This window comes from Hemiscyllium ocellatum, chromosome 20 (genome assembly GCF_020745735.1).
Source record: "Hemiscyllium ocellatum isolate sHemOce1 chromosome 20, sHemOce1.pat.X.cur, whole genome shotgun sequence".
In the NCBI taxonomy this organism is placed as follows: Eukaryota; Metazoa; Chordata; class Chondrichthyes; order Orectolobiformes; family Hemiscylliidae; genus Hemiscyllium; species Hemiscyllium ocellatum.
Genome location: NC_083420.1, coordinates 56,103,238 through 56,125,159, shown reverse-complemented (window position 1 = coordinate 56,125,159; position 21,922 = coordinate 56,103,238).

Here is a 21,922-nt window from a genome sequence, read left to right as displayed (position 1 = left end):
AGTGTGGACTTGTTGGGCCGAAGGGCCTGTTTCCACACTGTAAGTAATCTAATCTAATCAGTGAGTGGTGTGTGTATGGAATGAGCTGCCAGCGGAAATGGTGGTGGCTGGGACAATTACAGTACTTAAAAGGTATTTGGATGGGTGTGTGATAGGAAAGGTTTAGAGCGATAAGGCCCAAATGCTGGCAAATGGGACTAGATTAATTTAGGATAACTGATTGGCAAGGCGACGTTGATCAAAGGATCTGTAGCCATGCTGCAGAGCTCTATGATGCTATGATTATGACAAGCAGCTAATCAGTTTGACAGGATTAAGTTAAAACTGCAGACACCCCCACAACACCCACACATACAGTTAGTGCATCAAAAAGAGGATGGAAAGCTGATATTATCCATTCGTCAGATCTGGGGCAGTTTGTGATTTATGCTAAAAGTCTCATCAATAGGACCTGCAGCCCAAACAAGGAAGTCATGATGCAACCTACCAGCTTCCTTTTCCCCTTTACCTGTGGCCTTTGCATCTGGACTTCAACCTAGAGATGACCAGCTCTGAGATAATCCTGGAGGTAAGGGAAGACTTGAATATAGATTTAGAAAATGGAAGTGGTAGATCTGTTGTAACGTTGACATATTTATCATTGGAGATGAGCACTGCTCATGACTATGATAAATATAAGGAATTCAGAGGTGATTGTAACAAGGTAATGGTGTGTGTGGCATCCTCCCAGCCTCACCTGTACAGCATGGTTGAGGATGTCCAATTTCCTGTTGTAATGAGAAGGGTGGTGTTGAGTAAACTGAATGAAATTCATTACATTAGTTCAACAACTTACTGGTCCATAGTAAGAATCTACATTATGACAGAGACTGATCGAAACTCATGAGTTCCAGGTCTACCTCCAACATGCTCCTTCTTTATCCTGACCAGCCCTAGACCGCTCTCACAATGTCTCATGCCTACTGCACTCATTCAACTCTTTTAGACCCATATACAAAATCTCACTCAACTGTATTTTTTCCTCATAATTATTATATTGTTTTGCATTTGTTTATACTTTAGTCATATTTGCCATTACTCCATCTGTCCCCCCTGCAAACCGTTCACTTTGCAAATTCAGATGATCTGCAGGTTTCACCATTCTTCCCATAACATGTTCTCCTCAGACTTGGAAGGATGGTAGTTTGTTGGGCAGAAGGGAAATGAGTTGGACTCCCTCCCTGACGGTCCGAGTTTGTGGTTCTCCTTTGTTCTATGTTTGCCATATGGTTTCTCCCAAAAAACAATCTGTGAACAGCTTCATGGTAATAGAAGGAAATTCCTACTTCTACACATGTTACATTCTTACAATAAAAGCATTTGGTTTTTCAAAACTAGGCTCTGTGAGATTTCTTCCACCACAGCATTGGCAAAGATTTTTATTACCTGGTATTTATTTTAACAACTGCATCGGCCTATCTAGTGTGTCTCTTCTGGTTTTGTACCTTAAAAAATATAGGTTCTGCAGATTTCCTGTGTTGGGTTTTGTCTTCTTCTACACTTCCACTTCACTCACTACCTCAATGGTGTTCTCTACAGTCTAGATCTTTTTTGCACTGTAGTAGATCTAACAAAGATTCATCAGTAAGGCCTACAACACTTCAATCTCTCATGAATTCAGACTTTATGTCACCATAGGCACATCTCTCCACTAGCCTAGAAAGCTTAATATAGAAATCATTGCTGGATTAATCTCGATGCTGCACTCTTTTGTGAAATATGTAAGCAATGTTAGTAGAGCTGAGGTTAAAGTAATTGTCAATCTTTTTAATAGCTCTTTGAATTTGCCTGCTTTGGCGAGCAATAGCATCGACTGTCCATAGAGCTTTTATCATTCTTTTATATAACACATCTGTCATTCTATCTTTAATCTCTTCCTCCTTTTCAAAATACATTTGCAGGAAGTACTTCAGCGTCTTTAAAATTTTGGAAGATGACCACCAATATTTCCAGAGTCACTTCATTAGGTACTCTGGGATGTGGATTATCAGGCCCTGGGGATTTGTGAGCCTTTAACCCCACAAATTTCTGCAGCACTATTTTCTCACTAACACTGACCCCCTTCTGTTCTGTCCTTTCACTGGACACTTGGTTTCCCACATTTCTGGGAGGCTATTTGTGCCTTCTTATGTGAATCAAGAACCAAAGTATGTGTTCAATTCTTCTGTTTCTTTGTTCCTGTTTGTAATTTCCCTGGCTTCTGACTATAAAGGGCCTGCACTTGGCTTTGCTAATATTTTCCTCTTCATATATTTATAGAAGCTTTTAAGGTCAATTTCTATGCTGCCTGCCATTTTACTCTCCCCCTTCTCTTCCCTGTCTTGTTCAAGCTCATTGTCCTCTTTTGCTGAATTCCAAAATGCTCTCAATCCTCAAGTTTGCTGCTTTTTCTGGAAATTTTGTATGTCTCCGTTTTGGAAGCATTCCTCTCCCTAATTTATGAAAATGTGGGTGTACTGTACCTTTAAGAAAGTTAAAAGCTAGCAGAACTACTTGACAGCACCAAGTGTTCACAACAAGATACAACATAGAATGTGGTACAGCTGTTAGTGTAGCTGGTTGCCTGGAGATAAAAACAAATTCGAATTCGGCCAATGAGTTTAAATTATACCCCAAAATACAAACCTCCAATTAAGTTTGAATTGAATATATAAACAATATTAAAAACCAATGAATCAATCTGAGGCTTTGGGTTATAAGGCCGGGAAAAATTGAAAGTTGGAAGAAAACTGTCACAAACGCAACGGATGTAGACTGCTAGACAAAGTGAGGACTGCAGATGCTGGAGATCAGAGTCAAGAGTGTGTTGCTGGAAAAGTGCAGCAGGTCAGGCAGCATCCGAGGAGCGGGAGAATCGACATTTCAGGCATTAGCCCTTCATCAGGAATGAGGCTTGTGGGCCGGGAGCTGAGAGATAAATGGGAGGGGGGTGGGGTTGGGGGGAAGGTGATAGGTGGATGAAGGTCAGGGAGAAGATAATAGGTCGGGGGGATGGAGCGGATGGATAGGAAAGGTAATGGACAGGTCAGGAGTGCGGTGCTGAGTTGGAGGCTTGGGACTGGGATAATGTGGGGGGGGGGAGGGGAAATGAAACTACTGAAATCCACATTTATCTCATGCAGGGTCCCAAGGTGGAATATGAGGCGTTCTTCCTCCAGGTGTCGGGTGGTAACAGTTTGGTGATGGAGGAGCCCCAGGACCTGCATGTCCTTGACAGAGTGGGACGGGGAGTTGAAGTGTTCAGCCACAGGGCAGTGGGGTTGGTGGGTGCGGGTGTCCCAGAGATGTTCTCTGAAACCATCTGCAAGAAGGCATCCTGTCTCCCCGAGGTAGAGGAGACCACACCGGGTGCTACAGATCCAGTAGATGACATTGGTAAACTGCTAGTCAGAACTGTCTGAGAGGTATCTGACTAGAGAAGGAGTTTGCATAGAGAGCAACATCAACACCGACCTGGAGAGCAAACCTGCAACGAGAAGATTCGACACCTGGCTGCTTCGTTTTGAAATTTGAATTTTTCAGTAAATCTTAATTGAGGGTTTTATCAGACAAGTATTATAGAAGGGAAAGTAAAAGCTAGGTGAGAGGAAGGTGTTGTATATAGTTGTTAGTTAATTCTTCTCTGTTATTCTTTATAAATGCAGTTGTTAATTTTTACTTTAAATAGTTCTTGGCCTCTCAGATTTTCACAGATTACTGCGTGGGATAAATCTTTTCTGTGTTGCTGTTTTAAATTAAACAGGAGGGTTTACCCCATGTCATAGCATGAATTTGAAGCTATCTGACTTCTTTAATTTTTGCACCAGATAGGAATGAATGATCATTGCAATTCATGCACATGGTATTTAAATGTGAACCATTGCTGTTCAATCTTCAACCCCTTTCATAAGCTTCCCTAAGACATCCTTGCCAATTTGTTCCTCATACCTTCATATTTCCTTTATTTAGATTCAGCACCCTCGGTTTGATTCAACCACGCCTCTCTCTAACTTAGTGAAGAATTCTATCATATTATGGTCGCTCTTCCCCATGACACCCACACAGTAAGATTGCTAATTAATCCTTTCCTGTTGCGTGGCACCCAGGCCAGAGTAGTTAATTCCACAACTTTTTAGTCTAAAAGACGATCATCTGAAAGATACACTCCAGGAAATCCCCCTCCACAATACCATTACTTAATTGGTAAGTCCAATTTGTATGTAAGCTAAAGTCATCCATGGTTAAGCATTGCAAACTAATTGGTGACAAACATCGCAGAGCAGATGACCTCCATCCAAGAGTGTTAAAAGATGAGGTGGTGTCAGAGCTAGTAAATGTATTGGTTCTCATTTTTAAAAATTTGTTCATGGGATGTGAGTGTCATTGGCTGGGACAGTATTAGCCCATCAGCAATGCCCTTAAACAGAATGACTTGCTAGACCATTTTAGGGGGCAGTTAAAGAGTTGACCATATTGCAATGCGCCTGGAGTCACATGGAGGCCAGGTAAGTATCTCGGATTTCTTTTGTCAAATCACAATAACAGAACAAATGGGCTTTGATGGCAGTGGTTACATAGTTGCCACTAGGCTAGCTTTTAATTCCAGATATCATTGGATTCAAACGATATTGGTCATTAGTTGGTCAGGGTGTCCAGTAACAGGTACAACCCCAACATAATCCAAGGGCGTAGCCATCATCAGCTCAGGATGCTGACAGTCTGGGGACCAGTCTGACTGTGTTCCAGGACATAAGCAGCAGGAGACAGGGTGGGTCATGTATCATCAATCAGGGAGCTGCAAACAGAACAATCAGGGGTCATATGTAGGGACTGAAGGATGTAAGGATGAAGGGCTTATGCCCGAAACGTCGAATTTCCTATTCCTTGAATGCTGCCTGACCTGCTGTGCTTTAATCAGCAACACATTTTCAGCTGTGATCTCCAGCATCTGCAGACCTCATTTTTTACTCCTTGTCCCATGCTCTAGATGGGCAGAATTTATGCCACTTTGATGGTAAAAGTGCAGAATCTATGTCTGCTGGATGCTAAGGCACTGAAGGGACAAACACATGAAGCATGTATTTTCAACATCCAGCTACGTTTCATTTGCAATGCCTTCTCTGCACTTACGCAATGCATGCAGATTTAATATGTTAATACTTCAGATGTTGGACAAAACTAAACCAACATCACCATCTCGGTCATGCATCATTAACTCAAAAGGGAGTCAATGTTGCCAAAAGGTCCCCGTTCATTTGTGGAGTTTGCAAAGTTTACTATGGACTGAAGGTGACATCATTGTAACATAAGTCATAGGATCTTAGAGTCATAGAGATGTACAGCACGGAAACAGACCCTTCGGTCCAACTCGTCCATGCTGACCAGATATCCCAACCCAATCTGGTCCCACCTGCCAGCATCTGGCCCATATCCCTCCAAACCCTTCCTATTCATATACCCATCCAAATGCCTCTTAAATGTTGCAATTGTACCAGCCTTCACCACTTCCTCTGGCAGCTTATTCCATACACGCACCACCCTCTGTGTGAAAAAGTTGCCCCGTAGGTCTCTATTACATCTTTCCCCTCTCACCCTAAACCTATGGCCTCTAGTTCTGGACTCCCCCACCCCAGGGAAAATACTTTGTTTATTTATCCTATCCATGCCCTTCATGATTTTATAAATCTCTATAAGGTCACCCTTCAGCCTCCGACACTTCAGGAAAAACAGCCTTAGCCTATTCAACCTCTCCCTATAGCACATAAGTACGACCACAGACTCCACTGAGTGCAACGGAACAAGGAGTGCTTTATTGTGACTTTGGGAAATGAAGGGTACAACAACTCTGTGGATGTTGTTGGTCACTCAGTTGGCTAGGTCAGTGCCCACACTGTGAGCAGGGCCATGGTGGAGCTGACAATGGGGCTGCTGAAAGTCCATGTCCTCAGTTTGGAGCAGTCTGGGGAAGGGCCCCTCCAGTACAGGGCCGCACTGTCGTGGCGAGCTCTGTGTCCGCATAAAGAGAGCAGGCATCCAGGTGGTGGGATAGATGCTGAGAAATTGGGGAAATGGGAGCAGTCGACTGAGGAGGGGGACAAGGACGTTGAGCCTGAGAAAGCTATCCTTGTGCAAAGCAGGATTCCCTCTCTAACTTTGAATTTTTAGTGGGTTTGCTGACTTGTGCCAGCTGGACAATGGATTTGTCCAACATTTGCAGTGTACTTTCCTCTTTTTAACTTGGCTGGAAAAAGAAGCTGTGAAATCTTTATTTCCCAGGAATCTGTGCTCAATCCCCAATGGTACAATGTTGGAAATAGGAGGCTGAAACTTAGTCAATGAGTGTGAAGGCCCACTCATCAAAAGAGGATCCATTAATTGAAGCCAGTCAGTGTCTAAATGGGGAGAATAGGTATTGTGGGTCTTGAGGGTTGGGGGTGGGAGGGTGTGCCCATCAGGACCTAGGTCCTGGCCTTGCTTTTGATGCCTCTTCTCCCTCCTAGTCTCACCCCCAACTCACTCTTGCATCGCCTCTCTGCTCCAATAGGTATTGAGGGTCTTTGGAGGGAGTGGGCTGGAAAGGAACTGCCTCTCCAAGAGCAGCCACAGCCCCCTCTGCATTGCTGCTGAGGAGCTCTGCCCCTTGGGGACCTGACTCTGGTAAAGGTGACCTCACCACTGCCTGATTGAAGTACACATCAGTCTGGTAGACCCCTCCCCAGCTGGCTGACAAGACACCTCTCACCTCCACGACAAGATACTCCCCCCATACACTCAACTTCTCTGCCTAACCTGCTGAGTGGTTCGCCCACACCTTTTGGTTTTGTCTCAGACGTGTGGTATACTTTGACACGCTGGCGTGGTTTAGTTTGGCTTTATGAGCAGCAATGGTCAACTTTCCATCCTCATGGCTGACCAGGACACTTTTCCGATCTTACAGAACTATCATTGGCTGGGTATTGGGAAGGCTTTCAGGCCAGATAGATTGACCATGCTTATTTACCCATAGTGTTAGGTGCATTAGTCAGAGGGAAATGGGTCTGGGTGAGTTACTCTTCGGAGGATCGGTGTGGTCTTGTTGGGCTGAAGGGCCTATTTCCACACTGTAGGGAATCTAATCTAAAAAATGTTGATACACAGCCTGTCTGCATGGGTTATAAACCCACCTTCCTTAGCCATCAGCTCCTGGATTGGCACTTGGACACACAGAACCCAGCCTCAGGCAGTGGCAGTATTCATTACACCAACAGTCCTCACATAATGACAGGCTTTTATGAATCCAGACAGAGTGTATATCTACAGAACCCTGAAGGTATCAGGGCAGATGGATAAGATGGCCAAGGCAAGTGGGATACAGGCTGCTAAATTTCTCTAAAAGACTAGACCCCAGTGTAGATAATGTACACCATGCTGGTGTCTGGGGTATAGGATCGATGAGATCACTCTCGGGATGGTATAGAGCAGACTTCCAGGGTTGTTGCCAGTAAGGGGGATCTTTGATGGTCAGGAATGATTGGATAGGCTGGAGCTGTTCTGTTTTGTCCACACTCGAGGAAGTAAGGGATCAGACAGGGCTCCAGAGGATTACGAGGAACTGAAGAATGAATTTAAGAGAGCTGGAAGGGGGCTTGAAAAAGCCATTACGGGTAGGATTAAGGAAAATCCTAAGGCATTCCACTCTTACGTGAGGAACAAAAGGATGCCCAGAATGAGGGTAGGGTTGATCAGGGATAGTGGAGGAAACTTGTGCCTGGAGTCGGAGGAGGGAGGGGAGATCCTTCATGAATATTTTGTTTCAGTATTCACTACTGGGAGGGACCTTGTCGTTGTGAGGACAGTGTGAAATAGACTGATACGCTAGAACAGGTTGATGTTAAGGAGGAAGATGTGCTGGAAATTTTGAAAAAGTAAGGATAGATAAGTCACCTGGGCCAGAAGAGATATACCCAAGGTTACTACAGGAAGCGAGGGAAGAATTTGCTGTGCCTTTGGTGATGATCTTTGCCTCCTCACTGTCCATTGGAGTAATACCAGATGATTGGAGGGTGGCAAATGTTATTCAAAAAAGGGAATAGGGATAACACTGGGAATTACAGACTAACCAGTCTTATGTCGGTGGTGGGCAAATTATTGGAGAGGCTTCTGATAGACAGGATTTATGATTATTTGGAAAAGCATAGTTGGATTAGAGATAGTCAGCATGGTTTTATGAGGGCCAGATCATGTCTCTCAAGCCTTACTGAATTCTTTGAGGATGTGATAAAACACGTTGATGAAGGTAGAGCAGTAGATGTGGTGTACATAGATTTTAGCAAGGCGTTTGATAAAGTTCCCCATTGTAGGCTCATTCAGAAAGTAAGGAGGCATGGGTTAGAGGGAAACCTGGCTGTCTGGATACAGAATTGGCTGGCGCATAGAAGACAGAGGATAGTAGTAGATGGAGAGTATTCTGCCTGGACCTTGGTGACCCATGGTATTCCACAGGGATCTGTTTTGGGAACTTTGTGATTTTTATAAATGACTTGGATAGGGAAGTGCAAGTTTGCCAATGCCACAAAGGTTGGTGGAGTTGTGGATATTGAGAAGGTCGGTTATAGGTTGCCACGGGACATTGACAGGATGCAGAGCTGCACTGAGAAGTGGCAGCTGGAGTTCAACCTGGAAAAGTGTGAAGAGATTCATTTTGGAAGGTCAAATTTGAAGACAGATTACAGAGCAGGATTATTGGCAGTGTGGAGTCACAGAGAGATCTTGGGGTCCATGTTCATAGATCTCTCAAAGTTGCCACCCAGTTTGACAGGGATGTTAAGAAGATGTATGTTGTGTTGGCTTTCATTAACAAGGCAATTGAGTTTAAGAGATTCAAGTTTGTGCTGCAGCTCTATATAGCCCAGGTTAGACCACACTTGAAATATTATGTTCAGTCCTGGTCGCCTCATTATAGGAAGGATGTGGAAGCTTTAGAGAGTGTGCTGTGGAGATTCACCAGGATGCTGCCTGCACTGGAGGGCATGGCTTATGAAGAAATGTTGAGGGAGCTAGGGCTTTTCTCATTGGAGTGAAGAAGGGTGAGAGGTAACTTGATAGAGATGGACAAGATGCTGAGAGGCATCGATAGAGTGGATAGCCAGATATTTTTATTCCCCAGGGCAGAAATGTCTATCATGAGGGGGCAGAATTTTAAGATGATTGGAGGAAGGTTTAGGGGAGGTCAGAGGTAGGTTTTTTACAGAGAGTGGTGGGTGTGTGGAATGCACTGCCAGCAGTGGGAGTACAGTCAGATACATAAGGGACATTTAAGCGACTCTTGGATAGGCACATGGAAGATAGTAAAATGTCGGGTATGTAGGTTAGTTTGATCTTAGAGTAAGATAAAAGGTCGGCACAACTTCGAGGGCTGAAAGGCTTGTATTGTGCTGTCCTGCTCTATGTTCTATGTTCTATGTTCTATGAAGTTGAGGGGAGATTTAGTTGAGGTGTATAAATGTTTTGAGGTGCTGGAATGGAGCAGATAGCAGGATGGTCAATAACCACGAAACAGAGATGTAGATGTTGAGGATCTGAATCTCAAAGGATGCTGACAGCAGAGATCCCCAGCATAGTTACATAAATATGGCAGCATGTTGGTTCATGTCTTGAATGATGGCTTAGTGACTACCTGTCTTCAAATTTGACCTTCCAAAATGAATCTCTTCAACTTTTCCAGTCCCAGGTGCCTCTCAGCACCAGGGACTCAGGTTCATTTCCACCTTTGGGTATCTGTGTGGAATTTGCACATTCTCCATGTGTCTGCGTGGGTTTCCTCCGGATGCTCCAGTTTCCTCCCACAGTCCAAGGATGTGCAGGTTAGGTGAATTGGCCTTGCTAACTTGCCCAGCGTGCTCAGGGATGTGCAGGTTAGGTGGAATAGCCATGGAAAATGCAGTGTTGCAGGAGTAGGGTAGGGGCTGGGTCTGGATGGGATGCTGTTTGAAAGTTTGGTGTGGACCCAATGGCCTGATTGGCCTGTAGGGATTCTCTAAATCTATGAACTTGAGACACTGTAACCCGTAGAGATCCACTACAAGAGCAGAAAGGTAGATTTGAGATGAGATAGTTATTTTGCAGCCAGTACAAACATAATGGACTGATATTTCTTGGTCTGTGCTATAAGGTTTTCTACATTTCGATAAATCTAATCATCTGACACAGAGATGAGGACGGATTTTTCTGAGAGAGCAGTGAAGCCATGGAATCCTTTACTGCTGGGTCATTAGATGTATTTAAAGCTGAGATATTTAATCAGGAAAGGAATCAAGGGTAATGGAGTATAGGCAGGGAAATGGAGTTGGGGTTATCAGATCAGCCATGATCTTATTGAATGGTGGAGCAGATTTGATGGGCTGAATGGCCTACTTCTGCTCCTATGGTTTATGGACTTAAAACTTTATAATGTTTCTGCTCCCATAACCCTTCAGGTTCCTCAAGGGTGTCAGCTTCATTCTCTTTAGATCCAGAACATTTACACCATGTGCAGAGAACCTGCCAGACCATGCATGGAAGTTAAAATTTGGTTAAATTTAAATTGCCCATAGGACAGGACAATTAGCATCCATGACAAGCAACTCAATCCCAGAATTTTACCAAATATTCATCTCACAAAAGCTCTGAATCCAATTCTATAATAAAAACCGAAAGAACTAGGGATGATGTTAGACAGGAACAAGAATAGAAATTACTGGAAAAGCTTAGCAGGTCGGGCAGCATCTGTGGAGAGAAATCAGAGCTAACATTTCATGTCCAGTGACCCTTCCTCTGAACAAAACATTATGATTTTTTTTAGATTAGATTACCTACAGTATGGAAACAGACCTTTCAGCCCAACCCAACCCTCCAAAGAGTAACCCACCCAGACCCATTTCCCTCTGACTAATGCACCAAACACTATGGGCAATTTAGCATGGCCGATTCACCTGACCTGCACACCATTTGGATTGTGGGAGGAAACCAGAGCACCTGGGGGGAGCCCACGCTGACACAGGGAGAGCGTGCAAACTCCACACAGACAGTCGTCTGAGGCTGGAATCAAACCTGGGACCCTGGTGCTATGAGGTAGCAGTGCTAAACCACTGTGGAGCAAAATCAGTTAACTCTGATTTTGCTCCACAGATGCTACCAGACCTGCTGAGCTTTTCCAGCAATTTGTATTTTTAAATCCAATGACAGCTAGTAGCAAATGTTATCATGTACCCACATTTAAACTTAAAGAGCTAAAGGCTTAATTGTAAAGTTTTTTAACTCCAACTCCAGCCTCGACATAAACCTCTAATATTCCCTCAGTATTGAATAACAATATGAAAGGAAAAGGGAAACGCAACATTGGTGAAGTGTGAACCATGTGGAGAGAAAGGGCAGGTTTGCTTCAGTGATGTAATTTCTCGAAGCAGTTACAGACTCCTTGATGAAAAGATTTAATATGTTTAATCTGTGGGATTATATTTTCAATTGAGGAATGTAGCATGCTCACTACAGTGAGAAAAGCAGCTCACCTGATCTCTCTGTTCACCAGAGACTGCTAATAGAGAATGGAGTGATTCTTTCTAGAACAAACCGCCCATTCCTATAGCAAGCTGGGACTTGTGCCACCAAATACCCTCAAATAAGCTTTCAAAAGGAACGACATTCCACTTGGCATTTCTGCAAGGTTCCCTCATTGTAGTGCGGTGCTATTGTTCCTGCAGCTTCCACATGCTTAGCATTCGCATTGTTCCCTTACATCTTTGTATGGGGTCTGTAGTACTTTGATTTGTTCACAGGGAGAGTTGGAAAGTTCATTTGTTTGCCAAGACACTGAAGCAATTCCAACTGGGATCCAATATTAGGCACGCTGTAAACCCTCATTTTGTTTTGCTCCAGGGACCCCACTATGTGAAAAACAATTATGTGTGCAGAACTGGGCAAGTTCTTCCCTTCACAATCACCAAAGCGTAAACGTACTGGGCTTGTTTGGACAAGGCTTTTCGAATATCCTTTGAGCAAATGATGGTTACAACTGTGTACTTGGTGTGTGCATATTAACTACGGTTTGCAGTAAACTCCATTCCAGTCATCAATTTGCTCTTCCCCTCTTGACTTGTCAGAAACTTCTTTTTAAACTACAGTTTGAAGACATTTAAAAAGAATTGTCATAAGGATTACAAAATACTGAAAGCACCCAATCATTCAGGCCCCTTATATAATAGAAAGACATAAATATTTATGTATTGAATCAAAATCAATTATATGAATAGGAAGGGTTTAGAGGGATATGGGCCAAGTGCTGGCATATGGGACTAGATTAATTTAGGATATCTGGTTGGCACGGATGAGTTGGACTGAAGGGTCTGTTTCTGTGCTGTACACCTCTATGACTCTAATGTTGTTTTGTGGAAAGATGGATGTGTGGTGCTGGAAAAGCACAGCAGGTCAGGCAGCATCCGAGGAGCAGGAGAATCAACAGTTTGGGCATAAGCCCTTCATCAGGAATAACTCATTCCTGATGAAGGGCTTATGCCAGAAACATTGATTCTCCTGCTCCTCGGATGCTGCCTGACCTTCTGTGCTTTTCCAGCACCACACTCTCGACTCTGATCTCCAGCATCTGCAGTCCTCACTTTTTCCCTGTGTGGAAAGACATATGACTCGCAAAGAAAAAAAGATCAAACAAGTGGAGGTTGAAACTACAGAAAGAAAGATGCTGGGGATTTCAGTGAGGCGTTTACCATCCACTTGGCTGTCAAAGGTCCTGCAGAAGATTGGAGGCAATAGTACACACACATGCTGTCGGAATGGGGTTTCGTCCAGTCTTCTGTTGAATTAACAACAGCATCAAGCTGGGCTAAGGACTGAACTTACTGGCTCACATACTTTTGGGGTACAAATACATAGGGCTGAATTTCAATATAGAGACACAAAGGCTCGATACAGGTGTTTAAGTTGGAACAACGAACAGTTAGACCACTCATAATCCTCAATGTTTGACTCCAGTACGTGACACTGCCTGTGCACAAACCCCTCCAGGTGTGAGAAATGCTGATCAATTTCCACACACTAATCACGCAATGCGAGCAATTTTGGCACACACAGATCTGACTTTAATACTCGGCAAGGGAAGGGGTTAAAATCTCACTCGAGTGTTTTTACTTTGTCTTCTTGCCCTTGTGTATCCTGGGCCGCCTGTAGATTTCCAGTTAAACCCAGGGATGTACACAACAGCTTTGAAAGAGCTGGAACAGTCCGAGGCCAAAATGTCGACACATAGTCAGATGGTACAGCCTCTTTCTCATCAGTCAGTGGAAAAGGTTTGCTCTCTGGACCATCACTCAGAGGCTGTTTGGCATCATTTTGGTTTTATATTGTGAGGGTTTGCTCTCAGACAGGAACTGCCTTTGTTACCTTGGTTGGGACTAATTCTGAAGGCCTATATAATCCTCCATGCTCCTCGCAGGGCCTGGGATACAGCCCTTCCTGTTTCCATGCCCTTTGTACTGCACCCAACACCCCACCCTTTGGGTGCTCATTATCCTTCATACTTACCACAGGGTCCAAATGTTTTATAAAGGTTTAGCAAAGCCTCTTGTCTTTTATAATCAGTTCCTCTATCTTGAAGGCCCTATAAATCTGTAAAGCTATTTCTAAAACATCAGGTATTAACATGGTACATGTGACAGTCAGGCAATTGCACACAGATTGCTCATGTGTACCCTGGAAACAAGGCCCCATTTGCGATCTGGACAGCATAGTGGCTCAGTGTTTAGTGCTGTTGGCTCATATCGTGAGGGACCTGGGTTCACATCCATCCCTGGCAATTTTCTGTGTGGAGTTTGCACATTCTTCCTGTGGATTTCCTTCCTACAGTCTAAAGGTATGTAGGTTAGGTGGATTGGCCCTGGGGAATGCAGGCATAGGGGGATGGGATTGAATTGTTTCCAATGGGTTGGTGTGGACTTGATTGGCAAAATGGCCTGCTTCCATACTACCAGTGATTCAATTATATTCTAACATCCCAAACACGTGGGCTTTGTTAACAGGAAACGTTGCACTGACATCGAGTGATGAATGTTTCCTCATTTTAAATTTTTCTGATACACAGTGACAAATCCTTGGCATATAACCAACAAGAGGCAAAATCTGGCAGTAATGTGACAAAATGTGAAGTTGTTCACTTTGACAGGAAGAATTAGATTAGATTAGATTACTTACAGTGTGGAAACAGGCCCTTCGGCTCAACAAGTCCACACCGACCCGCCGAAGCGCAACCCACCCAGACCCATTCCCTACATTTACCACTAACACTACGGGCAATTTAGCATGGCCAATTCACCTAACCTGCACATTTTTGGATTGTGGGAGGAAATTGGAGCATCCGGAGGAAACCCACGCAGACACGGGAAGAATGTGCAAACTCCACACAGTCAGTCGCCTGAGACAGGAATGATAACGTATATTACTGAACTGGAGAAGGATGGGGAAATCTGTGATGTTCTAGTGCAAGAAGAAGAAGAGGAGGAACATACTACAGCGGGACTTCAGAGAACTAGGAAGAAGGCTGAAAAGCAGGACAGGTTATGTCCGGTTTGCTTCCAGTTCCTCGGGCTGGTGAGGCCAGAAACAGGGAGATAATGGACTTGAACGTGTGGCTGATGAACTTGTGCAGGAAGCAAGGATTTAAATTCTTGGATCACTGGGGTATGTTTTGTGGTAAGCATAAATTATACAAGAGAGATGGTTTGCACCTTAATAGGTTAGGGACCAGCATTCTGGCAGGCAGGTTTGCTACTGCAACACAGCTATGTTTAAACTAAGTGGGGGGGGGGGGACAAACTGGAAGTTTAAGAAGGAAATTGGAGGGAAAGTTAGAACAAGGGAAGTCAAGAAAGACAACTGTATCAATGAAGCAGAAAACTCAGAAAGGGATCTTGCTGTAAGGTGGTGATGGGAAGGGTGAGGGCAGTAACAAATTAAAAATACTATACATGAATTCACGAAGCATTAGAAATAAGATGGATGAGCTTGAGGCTCTTTTGGAAATTACGATATTGTGGGGATAACTGAGATGTGGCTTCATGTAGACAGGTCCTGGGAAATGAATATTCAAGGCTACACGTGCTATCGTAAGGACAGACTGACTGGCAGAGGGGGTCGGATGGCCTTGTTGGTAAGGGATGATATTCAGTCCCTTGCGTGGGGGGACCTAGAATTGGGGATGTAGAGTCAGTGTGGAAAGAGCTGAGAAATTCTAAGGGTAAAAAGACCCTCTTGGGAGTTATCTACAGGCCTCCAAACAGTAGTCTGAATGTCAGATGTATGTTAAATCAGGAGCTGAAATTGGCCTGTCGCAAAGATGTTACTACAGTTGTTATGGGGGATTTCAACATGCAGGTAAACTGGGAGAATCAGGATGGTTTTGGACCTCAAGAAAGAGACTTTGTGGAGTGCCTCAGAGATGGATTCTTAGACCAGCTGATGCTGGAGCCGACCAGGGAGAAGGCAATTCTGGATCTGGTATTGTGCAACGAACAGAATGGATCAGGGACCTCGAAGTGAAGGAGCCATTGGGAAGTAGTGACCATAATACAATAAGCTTCAATCTGCAATTTGAGAGGGAGAGGGTACAATCGGAAGTAACAATATTTCAGTTGAATAAAGGGAACTATGGAGCTGTGAGGGAGGAGCTGGCCAAAGTTCAATGGTGCAATACCCTAGCAGGGATGACAGAGGAGGAACAATGGTGGATATTTCTGTGTATAATGCAGAAGATGCAGGATCAGTTCATTCCAAAAAGGAAGAAAGATCCTAGGAGGAGGCATGGGTGGCCGTGGCTGACGAGGGAAATAAAGAAACATATAACGTTAAAAGAGAAAAAGTACAACATAACAAAGATAAGTAGGAAAAGGGAGGACTGAGAAGATTTTAAAGAACAACAGAGGATTACGAAGAAGGAAATGCGCAGAGAAAAAATGAGGTACGAAGGTAAACTGGCCAATAATATAAAGGAGGATAGTAAAAGCTTTTTTAGGTATGTGAAAGGCAAAAAAATGGTTAAAACTAAAATTGGGCCCTTGAAGACAGAGACAGTGGAATATATTTTGGTGAACAAAGAAATGGCAGAAGAATTGAATTGGTACTTCAGATCCATGTTCACTGGGGAAGACACAAGCAATCTCCCTGAGGTAACAGTGGCTGAAGGACCTGAACTTAAGGGAATTTATATTTGCCAGGAATTGGTGTTGGAGAGACTGTTAGGTCTGAAGGTTGATAAGTCCCTGGGGCCTGATGGTCTATATCCCAGGGTACTGAAGGAGGTGGCTCGAGAAATCATGGATGCGTTGGTGATTATTTTCCAGAGTTCAATAGATTCGGGATCAGTTCCTGCAGATTGGAGGGTGGCTAATGTTGTACCACTTTTTAAGAAAGGTGGGAGAGAGAAAGCAGGAAATGATAGACCAGTTAGTCTGACTTCAGTGGTGGGAAAGATGCTGGAGTCTACTATAAAGGATGAAATTACAACACATCTGGATAGTAGTAACAGGATAGGACAGAGTCAGCATGGATTTATGAAGGGGAAATCATGCTTGACTAATCTTCTGGAATTTTTTGAGGATGTAACTCTGAAGATGAAAGAGGGAGATCCAGTAGATGTAGTGTACTTGGACTTTCAGAAGGCTTTTGATAAAGTCCCACATAGGAGGTTAGTGAGCAAAATTAGGGTGCATGGTATTGGGGGCAAAGTACTAACTTGGATTGAAAGTTGGTTGGCTGATAGGAAACAAAGAGTAGTGATAAACGGCTCCATTTCGGAATGGCAGGCAGTGATCAGTGGGGTACCGCAGGGATCAGTGCTGGGATTGCAGCTTTTTGTTAATGATACATGATATATGTTAATGATGTAGAAGATGGTATTAGTAATAACATTAGCACATTTGCTGATGATACTAAGCTGGGTGGCAGGGTGAAATGTGAGGAGGATGTTAGGAGATTACAGGGTGACCTGGACAGGTTAGGTGAGTGGTCAGATGCATGGCAGATGCAGTTTAATATGGATAAATGTATGGTTATCCACTTTGGTGGCAAGAACAGGAAGGCAGATTACTACCTCAATGGAATTAATTTAGGTAAAGGGGCAGTATAGAGAGATCTGGGTGTTCTTGTACACCAGTCAATGAAGGTAAGCATGCAGGTACAGCAGGTAGTGAAGATGGCCTTCATAACAAGAGGGATTGAGAATAGAAGCAAAAAGGTTCTTCTGCAGTTGTAGAACCCTGGTGAGTCCACACCTGGAGTACTGTGTGCAGTTCTGGTCTCCAACGTTTAGGAAAGACATTCTGGCTATTGAGGGAGTGCAGCTTAGGTTCACAAGGTCAATTCCTGGAATGGCGGGACTACCTTACGCTGAAAAACTGAAGCGACTGGGCTTGTATACCCTTGAGTTTAGAAGACTGAGAGAGGATCTGATTGAGACATATAAGATTATTAAAGGATTGGACACTCTGGAGGCAGGAAACATGTTTCCACTGATGGGTGAGTGCTGAAACAGAGGACACAGCTTAAAAATACGGGGTAGACCATTTAGGACAGAGATGAGGAGAAACTTCTTCACCCAGAGAGTGGTGGCTGTGTGGAATGCTCTGCCCCAGAGGGCAGTGGAGGCCCAGTCTCTGGATTCATTTAAGAAAGAGTTGGATAGAGCTCTCAAGGATAGTGGAATCAAGGGTTATGGAGATAAGGCAGGAACAGGATACTGATTAAGGATGATCAGCCATGATCATACTGAATAGTTGTGCAGGCTCGAAGGGCAGAATGGCCTACTCCTGCACTTATTGTCTATTGTCTATTACAGAATGTTAATATCCAGGTACAGCAACTATTCATAAAGGCTAATGTAATCCTTTATTCTGAAGGGAGTGAACATAATGGAAGGATGCTATGCTTCATTATTGCAGGGCACTGGTGAAAGCCTATCTTGAATATTGTGTGCAGATTTGATCTTCCTGTTTAAGGTTGGAAGCATTTCAGAGGAGGTTGAAACAAACATAGAAAATAAGAGCAAAGGTAGGCCAATCAGCCCTTCGAGCCTTCTCCCCTACTCAATATGATCATCCAAACTCGGTTCCCCCATTCCCACTTTCGCCCTACCCTTTAATCCTTTTAGCCCGAAGAACTATATCTAACTCCTTCTTGAAAGTACTCAATGCTTTGGCCTTACTCACTTTCTGTGGCAGAGAATTCCAAAGGTTCACCACTCTCTGGGTGAAAAAATTTCCCCATATCTCAGTCCAAAATGGTCTATCCTGTATCCTTGCTGCAAATGTGTTGCTGGTCAAAGCACAGCAGGCCAGGCAGCATCTCAGGAATAGAGAATTCGACGTTTCGAGCATAAGTCCTTGGCTTATGCTCGAAACGTCGAATTCTCTATTCCTGAGATGCTGCCTGGCCTGCTGTGCTTTGACCAGCAACACATTTGCAGCTGTGATCTCCAGCATCTGCAGACCTCATTTTTTATCCTGTATCCTTGCCCTATGATCCCTGGTTCTGGATTCCCCAGTTGTTGGGAATATCATACTTGTGTTTCTCCTGTCTTGTACTGTCACACTAGATTATTAAGATTAGATTCCCTACAGTATGGAAACAGGCCCTTTGGCCCAACAAGTCCACACTGACCCTTCAAAGAGTAACCCAGCCAGACCCATTCCCCTACTCTATATTTACCCAGACCAATGCACCTATTATTATGGGGCAATTTAGCACAGCCAATTCACCTGGTCGGCACATATTTGGATTGTGAGAGGAAACTCACACAGACACGGGGAGAATGTGCAAACTCCACACAGACAATGACCCAATGCAGGGATTGAACCCAGGTCCCTGGCACTGTGAGGTAGCAGTACTAACCACTGAGCCACAGTGCCACCCGAAACCAGAGCAAGTGGTTGTCTGATGAGTTAAGGTATGATAAATTGGGCTTTACTTCCACTGGAGTGTAGAAAAGTGAGTAGTGACTTGATTGAAGTGTATAAGATTCTGAATTGGGAGAACTATTTCTCTTTCTTTCTCTGTCCCTCTCTCACTCTCACACACACACATACACTGACACTTTCTGTCTCTCACACACATATACTCCACACACACTCTCTCTGTCTCTCGCACACTTACATTCCACATGCGTATACTTACACTGGCAAGTTATCTCTATCTCTCACACACATATACTCCACAGACACACACATATACTGACATGCTCTCTCTCTCTCACACAGACATGCAATGATACTTTCTCTCTCTCTCTCTTGCAGACATATACTCACACACACACATACATATACACTGACAGCTTCTATCTCTGCCACACACGCACATACACTCACATGGTCCCATTCTCTCTCTCACTCACTCTCTCTTTCACACGTATATACACATTCAAGCACTCACTTTCACTTTAAGACACATTCACGTAGTCATTTTATCTACACACACACACACACACACACACACACACACACACACACACACACACACACACACACACACACACACACATTTATAGACTCTCCAATCAGTGGAAACAGTTTCTCCCGATTTTCTTTATCTGTTCCCATACATAGTTGAAAATTTTAATAAGATGTACACTTCACCTTCTCAATGCAGCCAACTTTCCCTCTAAATTCCCTTTTGTACATTTGAGCTGTGCATGTGCCTTTAAGGTGTCTATCACTCATCTCAAAGGAACCACATATTTTTTCCACCCTGCCTTTCATTTTATTCACTCATGGGATTTTGGTGTTGCTTTCTGGGACAACATTTATTGCCCATCCCTAGTTACCCGTGAGGAGGTGCTGGTGAGCTGTCTTCTCCAGCTGCTGTAGTCCTCCTGCTGTGGGTTGACCCACAATGTGCTTAGGGAAGTCCAGGATTCCGACCCAGAAACAGTGAGGGAATGGCAATGTATTTCCAAGTCAGGATCGTGAGTGGCTTGAAAGGGAACTTGCAGGTAGATATTTCTATGTAACTCCTGCCCTTGTCCTTCTAGATAGAAGTGGCCGTGGGTTTGGACGGTGCTGTCTGAGAAGCCTTGGTAAATTTCTGCAGTGCATCTTGTAGATGGTACATAAGGCTGCTACTGAGCATCGATGCTGGAGGGAATGAATGTTTGTGCATGTGGGGTCAATCAAGTTGGCTGCTGTGTCCTGGATCATGTCAACCTTTCTGAGTGTTACTGGAGCTGCGTCCCTCCAGGCAAATGGGGAGTACTCCATCACACTCCTGACTTGTGCCTAGTAGACAATGGACCTGCCTTGGAGAGTCAGGAGGTGGATTACTTGCTGCAAGTCCATACATATCAAGCCCATTTAAGGTTCTGGTCAATGGTAATTCCCAGGACATTGATTAGTGGGAAATGCAGTGATGGTAACACCATCAAATGTCAAGGCTCGATGGCTAAATTGTCTCTTATTGAAGGTGGTCATTGTCTGGTATTTGCGTGACATGAATATTATTAGCCCATGCCAGGATATTGTCCAGGTTTTGTTTCATTTGAACATAGGACTACTTCAGTATCTGAAGAGTCATGAATGGTGCTGAAGAGTGTGCATCATTGACAAATATCCCCATTTCTGACCTTATGATGGACGAAAAGTCATTGATGAAGCAGCTGAAGATGGTTGGGCCTAAGACACTATCCTAAGGAGCTCCTGCAGAGATGTCCAGGAGCTGAGATGACTGACCTCCAACAACCAAGACCATCTTTCTATGTCGAGAGTGTGGTGCTGGAAAAGCGCAGCAGGCCAGGCAGCATCCGAGGAGCAGGAGAATCGATGTTTCGGGCATAAGCCCTTCATCAGGAATAGGTTTGTGGGTCGAGCTGGGGCTGAGAGGTAAATGGGAGGGGGTTGGGGTAGGTAGCTGAGAATGCTATAGATAGATGAAGGCAGGAGGGATAGTGGTAGTTCGGGGAGGATGGAGAAGATAGGTGGGAAAGTGATGGACAGGTCAAGAGGGCGGTGCTGAGTTGGAGGCTTGTGACTGAGATAATGTCGGGGGAGGGGAAATGAGGAAATTGGTGGAATCCATATTAATCCCATGTGGTTGCAGGGTCCCAAGGCAGAAGATGAGGTGTTCTTCACGTAGTCATTTTATCTACATACACACACACACACACGCACACAAGGATTTGGTGGCGGAGGCGTCCCAGGACCTGCATGTCCTTGACAGAGTGGGAGGGGTTACTGAAGTGTTCGGCCATGGGGTGGTGAGGATGGTTGGTGCGGGTGTCCCAGAGATGTTCTCTGAAATGATCGACAAGTTGGAGTCCCGTCTCCCCGGTGTAGAGAAGACCACATCGGGTGCAATGGATACAGTAGATGATGTGTGGAGGTACAGGTAAACTTCTGTTGGATGTGGAAGGATCCTTTGGGGCCTTGGAAGGAGGGGAGGAAGGAGGTGCGGGCGCAGGTTTGGCACTTACTGCGGTGGCAAGGTAAGGTACCGTGAGTGGGGTGTGGGCTGGTGGGGAGGGTGGAGGGGAGCTGGATCTGACGAGGGAGTTGTGGAGGGAATGATCTCTCCAGAACGCTGATAGAGGAGGGGAGGGAAAAACATATCTGATGGTGGGGTCTGTTTATAGGTGGTGGAAGTGATGGAAGGTGATGCAGTGTATACGGAGGTTGGTAGGGTGAAAGGTGAGGACCGAAGGGTTCTGTCCTTGTTGCGTTGGGAGGGGTGGGATTCAAGGGCGGAGGTGCGGGAAATGGAGGCGATCCACTGGAGGGCATCGTCAGCCATGTAGGAAGGGAAATTGCGATCTTGGAAAAAGGAGGCCATCTGGGATTTTCTAGGGTGGAATTGGTCATCCTGGGAATAGATGCAGCAGAGGTGGAGGAATTGGGAATAAAGG